The 11,659-nt window shown below is 45.6% G+C and overlaps 1 long non-coding RNA gene across 1 annotated transcript; it reads right to left on the bottom strand.

Moving 5' to 3' along the window:
• Window positions 1-934: 934 nt before the first annotated feature.
• Window positions 935-9,911, bottom strand: LOC108802197. The gene is made up of 3 exons (XR_001942205.1): window positions 9,826-9,911; window positions 8,430-8,431; window positions 935-944 (listed from the first exon to the last, which is right to left on the bottom strand). It is a non-coding gene; the product is annotated as an uncharacterized LOC108802197 (long non-coding RNA).
• Between the last annotated feature and the right edge of the window lie 1,748 nt (window positions 9,912-11,659).

The raw sequence follows: 11,659 nt of genomic DNA, 5'->3' as shown, positions 1-11,659 counted from the left end.
TACACGACAGTCAAAGAGGGTTACAGGGCACAACCTCGGCCTCCGTTTGGAAAATCAGATCATATAGCCATCTTCCTCATGCCAAAATACAAACAAAGGCTTAAACAGGAAGTTCCGGCTCAGAGGGAGGTTGCACGCTGGACGGACCAATTGGAGGCCGCTCTACAGGGCGCACTCGATGACGCAGACTGGGGCATGTTCCGACGCAGCTCTGATGACATCAACGTGTTTACGGAAGCGGTTGTGGGATTTATTGGGAAACTGGTAGATGACATCATACCGAAAAAGACCATCAGAATGTTTCCCAATCAGAAGCCGTGGGTGGATAAGACCATCCGCGATGCTCTGAGATCTCGTACCACGGCGTATAATGCGGGACTTGAGTCGGGGGATATGGGCTCGTTTAAGGCTGCGTCGTACAGGGTCCGAAAAGCGGTAAAAGAAGCGAAGAAGCGCTACGGAAGGAAACTGGAGGCACAGTTCCAACAGAGTGACTCTAGAAGCCTGTGGCAGGGACTAAGGACAATGACGGACTATAAAGCACCAACATCCGGCATGATGAATGCGGACGTGTCCTTGGCAGACGAGCTGAACACCTTCTTCGCTCGTTTCGAGGCTGCAGCTAACGGTAACAGCTGCAGACAGGAAGAAAATGCCAATTCTGGGAACGCGTTCGTCATTTCCGAGCATGACGTGAGGAGAGCCTTCAGGAGAGTGAACACCAGGAAAGCAGCAGGACCGGACGGAATCTCAGGTCGTGTCCTCAGAGCCTGCGCTGACCAGCTAGCACCTGTGTTCACAGTAATATTCAATCTCTTGTTAAACCAGTCGGTAATCCCCACGTGCTTTAAAAAGTCCATCATTGTTCCAGTCCCAAAGAAAATCCATCCTGCTTCCCTCAATGATTACCGCCCTGTGGCTCTGACCTCAATAGTGATGAAGTGCTTTGAGAGACTGGTCAGAGACTTCATCATCTCTTCACTACCAGACACACTAGATCTACTACAGTTCGCTTACTGGCCAAACCGTTCAACAGATGATGCCATTACCCATCTCCTCTCAATACACTGCTGGTCATCACCTTAATTAATTCACTCCGTATTGCTGCTGTTAGCACTCGCACACTTTACACTTCATACTGTATTTGCATTTTTAGTCTAATTTAATTTTTAATATTTAAATTTTAACATTTATATTTTATTTTGTGATGTAAAAGTCTTATATTATTATTGATTCTTCTCTCTACTTGTTCTCCCTCGCCTTCTTGCAGTCGTGTAAGCATTTCACTGCATATCATACTTTGTACGATTATGTATGTGACAAATAAATAAATCTATCTATCTAGCAACTTCAGCGCGAAATTATCGCTAATTTGCCTACAAACGTCAGGTGGTCATAATAATCTGGCCGCTCCAGTGTATATGTTATATCTACACACCATGGATATCTACACTGCACTATGTTCACTGTACTCACACAATACTCTTTATACTGTACGCCTATATTCATGCGCACACACACACACACACACACACACATATGTACATGTATATATAGCATAGCAAGTATTTTCATTGCATGCAGAATATATATATATTGGGTATAACATATATGATGTACAGTAAATACACCTTCTATGTACATCCTCGTGTATGTATTCACACTACTCTGTATACACACTGGGGGAATTTATAAAAACTGGAGCAGCTATGCAACCAATCACGGCAAACAATCAGCTTTTCTGTCTCATTTTCAAATCTCAACTGGGCAAACTGAAGAGAGAAGCTGGTTGCCATAGGAAACAGCTCCAGTTTCTGTCTGCTCCAGTTTTGAAAAATTCCCCCCACTGTATGCTCACATGACCATGACACTTTACATAATAGACTATTTTCTTCTTCTTTTTTCCCTTACCTTACGGCTGCTGTTCTGGAGAGCAGTGGCGAGTCAGCGCTGGTCCGGTGGGTGGAGCTCCAAGTGGGGTCCTAATTTAGCTGGCAGGCGATCAAGCAGTCGCCGCCAGCTAAATTAGGACCCCACCTGGAGCTCCTCCCACCGAACCAGCGCTGACTCGCGGCTGCTCTCCAGCACAGTGCTGATGTAGGGGAAGACGAGGCCGTGCAGTCGGACGCTCTGCACAATGACTTGTGTCTTCAGAGTATTGATGTGAGCAATGATCTCCTTGGCTCAAATTATGTTCTGCGGTATGTAAACAATAGACTGGGGGCACGCTAATGTACTGCAGGAGAAAATATAGGTCAATGTAATAAAATGGATTCCTTCATCAACCATGTGTGCTCCGCTGATGTCAGGTGAGGAGAGGGCTCCGTGTGCACAGGCCTGGGTGCCATCAGAGTGCTGTAATGGTGGAGGATGAGTGGGGCGGGATCGCTGGCTTCTTTGTGTGTTTACATGCTGCATACATATGTAGAGAGGCATGTCACCTGTGCACTGCAGCCTCAGGGATCCCCTCCACAGGGTGTGTACATGGTCATCTCATGTTTAACCAGGCCGGCATGTGTCATGTGTGCCCATATCCTCTGCTAACATTAATAGGTTAAATGATCCGTAGTACAAGTACATGTTATGTACTATGGATCATTTTACCCATTCATGTTAGCCGAGGATAATTGAAAATCTATTGCTGCAGTGTACTCTATATGTAGTACATAGTACTGTGAGGGAAGCTGGGACGGGGCTTGCTGTAAATCTATTGCTATAGTGTACTGGACGTGTGTAATGTATATGTAGTACATATATACAGCACACACCTCCACTACACTCCAGCAATAGAGTTACAATTCTCCGCTGCTAACATGAATAGGTTAAATCATGATCCATAGTACATAACATGTAGTTGTACTATGGATCATTTAAAGTCACCTGTCCCTTTAAAAAAAAAAGTACCGGTAATTGGTATCGGCAAGTACAGTTGGTATCGGCAAGTACAGGAGGGGAAGTGTACTTGGGCCTGAAAAAGTGGTATCGGGACATCCCTACTCTGTACCCCATAAGAACAAAGTGAACACAGAATTTTAGAAATGTTTGCAAATGTATGCCATATATATTCACACCCTTTGCAACAACACTTGGAATTTAGCTCAGTTGCCTCCCATTTTCTCTTGATCGTTACTGTGATATTTCTACACCGTGATTGGAGTCCCCCTGTGGTACATTACATTGATTGGACAGGATTGGGAAAGGTGCACACCTCTCTATAGAAGACCTCACAGCTGACAATGCATACTGTACCAGAGCAAAAGCCCTGAGGTCACAGGAACTGCCTGCAGAGGTCAGAGACAGGATTATTGCAAGGCACAGATCTGGGGAAGGCTACAAAAACATTTCTGCTGCCCTGAAGGTTCCCGGGAGCACAGTGGCCTCCATAATTCTCAAATGGAAGAAGTTTGGCACAACCAGGCCAAACTTAGCAATGGGAGGAGAAGGGCCTTAGTAAGAGAGGTGACCAAGAACCCAATGGTCAATGACTGAGCTCCAGAGATCCTGTGTGAGGATGGGAAAAAGTTCCAGAAGGACAATCATCACTGCAAACCTCCCCTCCCCCGATCTGACCTGTATGGTAGAGTGGTTAGACAGAAGCCTCTCCTCAGTGCAAAACACATGAAAGCTTGCTTGAAGTTTGCAAAAAAGCACCTGAAGGACTCTCAGACTGAGCAACAAGATTCTCTGGTCTGATGAAACCAAGATTGAACTGTTTGGCCTCAATTCTAAAATGTTATATCTGGAGGAAACAGGGCAACGCTCATCACCTGCCCAATACCATCCCAACAGTGAAGCATGGTGGTGGCAGCATCATGCTATGGGGGTGTTTTTCAGCAGCAGGGACTGGGAGAGTGGTCAGGGTTGAGGGAAAGATGAATGGAGCAAAGTACAGAGATATCCTCAATGAAAACCTGTTCCACAGCGCTCAGGAACTCAGACTGGGCCGAAGGTTCACCTTCTAACATGACAACGACCTAAGCACACAGCCAAGACAGCACAGGAGTGGCTTTGGGGCAACTCTGTGAATGTCCTATAGTGGCCCAGCCCCAACATTAACCCTATTGAACATCTCTGAAGAGACCTGAAAATGGCTGTCCACCGACGATCCTCATCCAAGCTGACTGAGCTTGAGAGGATTTGCAAAGAAGAATGGCAGAAAATCCCCCAATCCAGGTGTGCAAAGCTTGTCATGTCATACCCAAAAAGACTCGAGACTGTAATTGCTGCCAAAGGGGCTACAACAGAGTAAAGGGTGTGAATACCTAAGTACATGTCATATTTCAGTTTTTTATTTTTAATAAATTCACAGACATTTCTAAAATTCTGTTCTGTCACTTTTTCAAACAACTAGTATCAGGCAGCAACATAACAAAACTGAAAAAGTGAAAGGGGGTCTGAACACTATCTCTACAAATATATGTGTGTATGTATGTATATATATTAGGGATGCGCCGATACTGGGCATTTTTACTAGTAGTCATACTTTTGAGAATGCCCCGATACTAAGCGCCGATACCCTTGCTTTACATTTTTAAACTGAAGCTGGCGCTATAAACAGGCGCCAGGCTTCACAGCACAACTGCTGAGGTCCTCACCAAGGCCCCCCCCAGCCTTCCTGTGAACAGCTGCACCTGTTTACAGCACCGGCCTGTAATCTTCCTGTATCGCAAATTTCCTCTTCCTCCACACCGCTCACACCGGCCCGCAAAACCAACCGGGACCCCTGGTGAGACCACATAGCCCAACATAGAGCCCACACAGTCCACCATGGACCCCGCACAGCCACCTGAGACCCTGTGCAGCCCAACATAGACCCTGCACAGCCACCTGAGAGTCCACCATAGACCCTGCACAGCTGCCTGAAACCCTGCAGAGCCCACCATAGACCCTGCACAGCTGCCTGAAACCCTGCAGAGCCCACCATAGACCCTGCAGAGCCCACCATAAACCACGCACCGCCCACCATAGACCCTGCACAGCCACCTGAAAGCCTGCACAGCTCACTATAGACCCAGCAAAGCCCACTATAGAACCTGCACAGCCACCTGAGAGGCCACACAGGCACCTGAGAGCCTGCATAGACCCCACAGAGCCCACCATAAACTTTGCACAGCAACCTGAGAGCCCGGACACAGCCCACCATAGACCCCACACAGCCACCTGAGACATTGCATATCCCACCAAAGAACCTGCAGAGGCACCTAAGAGCCCATGGAGCCCACCATAGGCGCCACACACCCACGTGAGAGCCCACATAGCCTACCATAAACCCCGCACAACCCCCCATAGACCCTGCACAGCCCACCATAGACCCCACCTGAGACCCCTGCACAGCCTACCTAAGACCCCACACAGGCCCCCCAAGACCCGCACACCCTGGAGCAGTAGAGTATGTAGCTTCATGTTGTTCCACATTCATGTAATCAGGGCTTTAAAATTTCGATGGTGTCTCACCAGTCAGTCAAAACTTTCACCAGTCAGCATGACCGGACTATAGCCTTGCAATTTATGTAAAAAATTTTTGGGGACAGATAGAGCTTTCTTTTGGAGGTATATAATCACCAGGGGGGTGGGGGGGCTATTTTTTTTGACTATGTAATGAAAAAAGTACCATAAATGTAAAAACAAAAAACAAAGTTTCCCTACATTATGTTATAAAACATTTATTCTTACCCATATTTTTAGTAAAACAAAAGTTGGGGTCACGTCGGGTAAATAGACACCAAACATGTCAAGCCTTAAAATTACGTGCGCCTGCAAAATCGCAAAAAAACGCCCATAGGCGACGATTAAAACGCTTTTACTGCTCATCAGTTTAGTGTTATCAGTGATGAATGTCTCTAAAATGATTGCTCTCACTCCAACGTTTGTGGCGATATGTAATATGTGCGGCACAATAGGCGCAATCGTCGTTTTCGCACATAGGCGCATCTGACGCATATCTTATTTTAAGTCGGGGACTTAAAAAAATTTTATTAATTTTTTATGATTCTTTAATTTTTGTATTACTTTTTTTTTTTTTTACACACAAACTTTATTGCTATTACATGGGGGGCTAAGAAGCCCCCTATGTGATAGCCAATTTACATGACAGGTCCTCTTTATGGAGACATCACGGGTCTCCAAGACCCCTAATGTCACCTAGGGACCCCCAGAGAAGCTGATGAAGCAGAGATTGGCTTCATCAGCTTCTCTAGCTGGAGAGTGACACTGAATGCAGGAAGTGACGTAATATACATCACTTCCTGCATTCGGGGACTGAGAGGAGATCAAAGGGGGTTCGTATACTGAACTCCCTTTGATCTCCTGTCACAGAGCCGTGCCGGTCCCGGCCGCATCGGACACAGCGGATCTCGGGACCGGCAACGGCAGTGACAGCTGCTAATACAAGCGATCGAGCGTCTCTAGAGACGCCCGATCACTTGAGTGTAAAGCTCCTGGCCGGCCGTGTCATTACAACGGCCGGCCGGGAAGCTATTCGTTGGGCTCCACCATCCTCTCGTCACGGACGAGTGGATTTTTCAAGCCCTGTGTATAATGCATTGCTGGGATTTGTAGTCCTCTATAGCTGGTGGTATTCTGCATTGTTGTATTATGTATTGCTGATATTTGTAGTCCCTCTTGGAGTCAGTGGCAGAACTACCAGGGCGCAGCATTTGCAACTCGGGACCGGTCCCTGGCGCTCCACCACTGTCCTCCTGAGACCCCACACAGCCACCTGAGACCCCACTATAGATCCTACTGTTGCTGCAACTAATGATTATTTTCATAATCAATCATGAGGCCTAATGTGAGAGCTGATTATTTGTAAATTCAGTCACAGAAGACTCAGAGACTGCTATGGACTCCAGAAACACAAGAATTCTACCCAGACACAATTATTCACACAGTGGTAGTGACTGAGAAATTACAGCCCCGATGCTGGCGACGTACACTGTACTTCGTCAGTCACGAAGGGGTTAAAATGTGTTTAGTTCAAACCCCCTGTACCAAACTGCTATGGAGAAAAAACTGCAATGCTTGCTGGCGGTCATATCATTTGATGAAAACTTAAATCAAATCAAATCGTGACCAGAATCTGAATAAAAGGTACCACACCACTAAAGTATCAAGTCAAAAAATAAAGAGAGGAGTTGGGGCTTTTTCTGTACCAAGTGACAGAGACCAAGAATTACCACATGATAAAACAAAAGTATTTTATTATACAAAGGTTACAAAATGTTTAAAAACATAATTGATATGTGCACATTACAAAACAGAAAAAGGAAAACAGATTGATCTCCAAATAACCATTCCAGAGTTATAATGTGATTCCAATGAGATTACAGTCAGTAGGCGGGGAAATCTCTCAGTAGAAAATATATTTCCTCACCAATTCAGAAGGGGCCGGCTTCCCGGGCAATCAGGAAGCCAGGCGGCATGTTATTACCCACCGCCTGGCTTCCTGGAAGCCGCCTCCAGTGACGCCGCACATCCCCGGTGACGCCGCACATCCCCGGTGACACTGCACAGTGGGGGGAATCTATCAAAACTGGAGCAAGCAAAACCAGGAGCAGCTGTGCATGGCAGCCAATCAGCTTCTCTCTTTCATTTTCAAATCTTAACGGAACGAACTGAAGAGAGAAGCTGATTGGTTGCCATGAGCAACTGCTCAAGGTTCTGTTCGCTCCAATTTTGATCAATTACCCTCCAATGTCTTTTTATCTGTTCTAGCAGTCATATGTGTAAAATGTGAATGGTGGGGGGAGGGGGGACTTTGAGGAACCTGGACTTGGGGCAGCAGAGAGTAAATGTGACCCAGGATAATGGGGAGATCTGAGAGAGACACAGGACAGAGAGAGAAGTCTATAGAACAGGACAAGTGACAGGAGATTCTAAAGCTGGCCATACATACCATGGTTGTAAGGTGTATGGCGATGGTTGTAAGGTAATTTAAAAAACGTACGATCTGCCCATCTTGGACAGGCAGATTGTACTTGCGATAATCGCAAGCCTGCCCCGCTGAGGGGAGGGCTTTCCGATGACTGCAATGCTGAGCGGGCAGTGTGCGCTTCCGCACACCGGCCCGTGCTGCATTTGTCTTACGAGCACGCCACAAACCAGCCAAAAATCTTAAGATTTTTCGGCTGGTTTTCAAACATGCTCGTAAGACAAAAGACGTGCGACCGTACAGTAGAAACGGTCGCACACCTTCTACACACCTGCCGATTATCGTACGATCGCGGGATTTCCCAAACTTATCGTACGATAATCGGCAGGTGTATGGGCACCTTTACACTCACACAGACACACAGAACTATGACTCATCTCTGCTCTCTCTCCACAGAGCAGAGATGGGAGGGGGAAAACAGCTGATTGCAGAGATAACAACCTGTCTCTCTCTACCCTCAGAGAGAAGGATTGAAGATCTACTGGAGGGAATTTTGAACTTCTAGGCCTCTGGCCTGTATCGCGCCGCTGACTCATCCCTGCTCCTGACTGGCCGCTGCGGGCGTTTTTTTTTTTCTTCTTACTTACCTCGCCGAGCGCCGCCCACCGGAGCAGCAGTGACGCGACGCTTGGCGAGGTAAGTAAGAAGAAACCTGACCAGCTCGAGACGCTGACTCGAGTATAAGCCGAGGGGGACACTTTTCAGCAAAAAAAATGGGCTGAAAAACTCGGCTTATACTCGAGTATATACGGTACACATCTATAATAATGATCCTTTTTTTCTGCTTTGATATGCTTGCTGTCGTATATTTTTGGGGCTCTATTCTGTATACCGGCTGCTTTTCAGAGTCTCCTATTTCTTTAATAGCAAATGTCATTAGCATCCCTGCTGAAGGACAGCTGAATTTGAAGTTCTCCACACACAGAAAGTCCATTGTTATTCATCCATCTGATCAGACTGATAGACTTGAGAAAATACAACCACTGTGTAAAGCTGGCCATACACCTATAGATGATCTGCAGAGTTTCTGCGGTCAGATGGAAAAGGTGCAACAGATTCCTCCATCTACGCTAAACTGTGTGTATGGAGGAATCTCCCACTGGACCAAGCTTCAGTATCTTGCTAGTCGGCCCCGCTGGCTCCCAAAATACCTGAACAATCTGATTGGATGCCGGCACTGTTCAGGTGTTTTGAGAGCCAGTGGGGCCGACTAGCAAGATACTGAAGCTGTAGTTACAAAACAATATTTTGTAAATTCATGAGCAAACGTCTATTTATTGACGTGCAGCATAGTAAACAGCAACGAACGTTTCGGGGTCACAGAGGAACCCCTTACTCAGGCAAAAGCATAACTAAACCTGAGGAAGGGGTTCCTCTGTGACCCCGAAACGTTTGTTGCTGTTTACTATGCTGCACGTCAATAAATAGACGTTTGCTCATGAATTTGGAGTGCCGGTGTCTTTATCTTTACTTCCTTCCATATCTGACCCCTTAACAAAATATTGTTTTCACACTACAGGTACGTGTTAAATTTACTCCTTTGTAACGTGTAATTCTAATATCTGATGTCACATACTGCTCCCCATAACACTCAGATTCCTTTATCCATTACATACATGTCACTGGTCACATCTGTCTGTATGAGGAAAAGGAATTGGCTGCAGAGATTTCTTACATCTTGTTTTTTTTTCATTCCTTTCACTGCCTGACAGGCTAGTATTGATCTCATTTACACCCATTCTGTCCTATGGAAGTAATTTTTTATATCCTATTTTATATGAAAGTCATCAGAACATGTGACCTTCTGTACAAGCAGCACATTTTTATTTTGCTCTTTTTCCCCTCTCAGTGCGTCCAGAGGTGAAGGTGTGGGGTCATCAGTCCGATGGGGTAACAAGACTTCAGTGTCTGGTGTACGGGTTTCACCCCCGAGCTGTGGAGGTGAAGTGGGTGAGGAATGGGGTAGACCATTTTCCTTCAGGTGAAATGAGTCCAATTCTTCCCCATCCTGACGGCACCTATCAGATCAGAGTCAGTGCGGAAGTACCAACAAGGAACGGAGGAGACACTTACTCTTGTCATGTGGATCACAGCAGCCTGGGGACTGAGACTCTCAGAGTGAAATGGGGTGAGTGATATTGAAGTGCAGACTGTTTAGAGAATGTCATTATTTGTTTTGTATTCTTTGTGGCAAATCAACTTTCTATAGGATTCTTATGCTGAAATACAAAGAACATTTTCATGGGATCTCCACACACAGCAGTCCCATTCATTTCTCGGTACAGCTTGTGGAATTTAGACATTTGTTATCCTTCAGTGCACCAACCCACAAAAACCAATCAGAATGCATTTTACAGTCTGACTTTAGCGGAGTATATTTTGATTGGCTGCTATGGGTTACTGACCTTGAAGTGAAAAAAAAGCTGTTTTCTAAAAAAATTGTGAAGAGGAAGGGAGATTTTTTATGCAGAAGAGACATAAGGGTCTATTTATAAACAATGCACCTTTCACTCTGCAGATATTTGTGAACATTAATTTTGTGCAAATAATGGCAAAAACAAACATTCTTAAGCTCTTAAACTTTTTTCAATAGTAAATCCAGATGAAACAAATATACATTGTCCAGCAAAGTATTTCTATACATTTTTGCCCAAACATTTAGGCCTTGTTCACACCAAGCGCGGAGCAGATCCAGAGCAGAGCAGGTGCAGACCAGATCAAAACTGCGTCCAATGTATTCCAATGGTATTTTGAGCTCCAGTTCACATTGCAGCATGCAGATCCAGAGCAGGTGAAAAAACTACGGCAAGCCCTATTTTACCTGCTCTGGATCTGCTCTGGAACGCATCAAAAACGCATGCAAGTGCCTGAAAGCCCATGTTAAACTTTAAAAAATGAAAAAAATTTTTAACCAAAAACGGCCCGGAACGCATCAAAAACGCGGCACAACCCACTGCACTGCGTGTGCAGAAACCTGACCGGATCTGCTCTGCATTTGGTGTGAACAAGGCCTTACAGTCATCATGTTTCAGATCAGGTGGCTCACTCTCTTAGCCCTGCTTCCCTGAACTTCCTGTCCAGTACAAGATCACAAGGGAGAACACAGTCTCCAGAAGCTCTTCATATACTAGCTTGGAGGAGGGAGGAGCAAGGAGTGGTTTGTCTTACTGTTTTTGTGTAGACATGCATAACTTACTGCCACACACAAGGGTGACTCTAGAGCTGCAACAATTATTCGATTAAGTCAATTAAAATCGACGATGGAAAACGTTGTCAATGTTTTCCATCGTCGATTCGTCGGCTAAAATTAAAATTTCTCGCTCACGCCCACCGCACACGCTGACTCGCTTCCTGACTTGCCGCTGCCCGCCGACAATCAAGGGCCCACCGTCATTCAAAGTAAGTCACTCGGCAACAAGATACCTTTTAAGTGCCTGTTCACACGACGTCCGTTTTCTGTGCTGACCTGATCCGTGCGCTCCTGCACTCAAAATGCATCCCAATGCATCCCACGGTCTGACACTAATTAAGCTAATTGTGGAGGAAGAAAGGCTGCAAATGCGAGACCTTGAAATACAAATTAAAAAGAGCTCAGATGGACTAGAACCATTAAAAGACTTAGAGAGTTTTAAAAAACATAATGACTTATTACGCAAGGAAGTAGAGAAAACCCCAAAAAATCTGAGACAAATAAAACAATCTAAATTCCAGAGAGACATAGGTGACTGG

Source organism: Nanorana parkeri, unplaced genomic scaffold (genome assembly GCF_000935625.1).
Source record: "Nanorana parkeri isolate BGI_ZX_2015 unplaced genomic scaffold, ASM93562v1 scaffold2707, whole genome shotgun sequence".
Taxonomy (NCBI): Eukaryota; Metazoa; Chordata; class Amphibia; order Anura; family Dicroglossidae; genus Nanorana; species Nanorana parkeri.
Note: the sequence above shows the minus strand (reverse complement) of the source record. Positions and strands in the feature narration are given on the sequence as shown.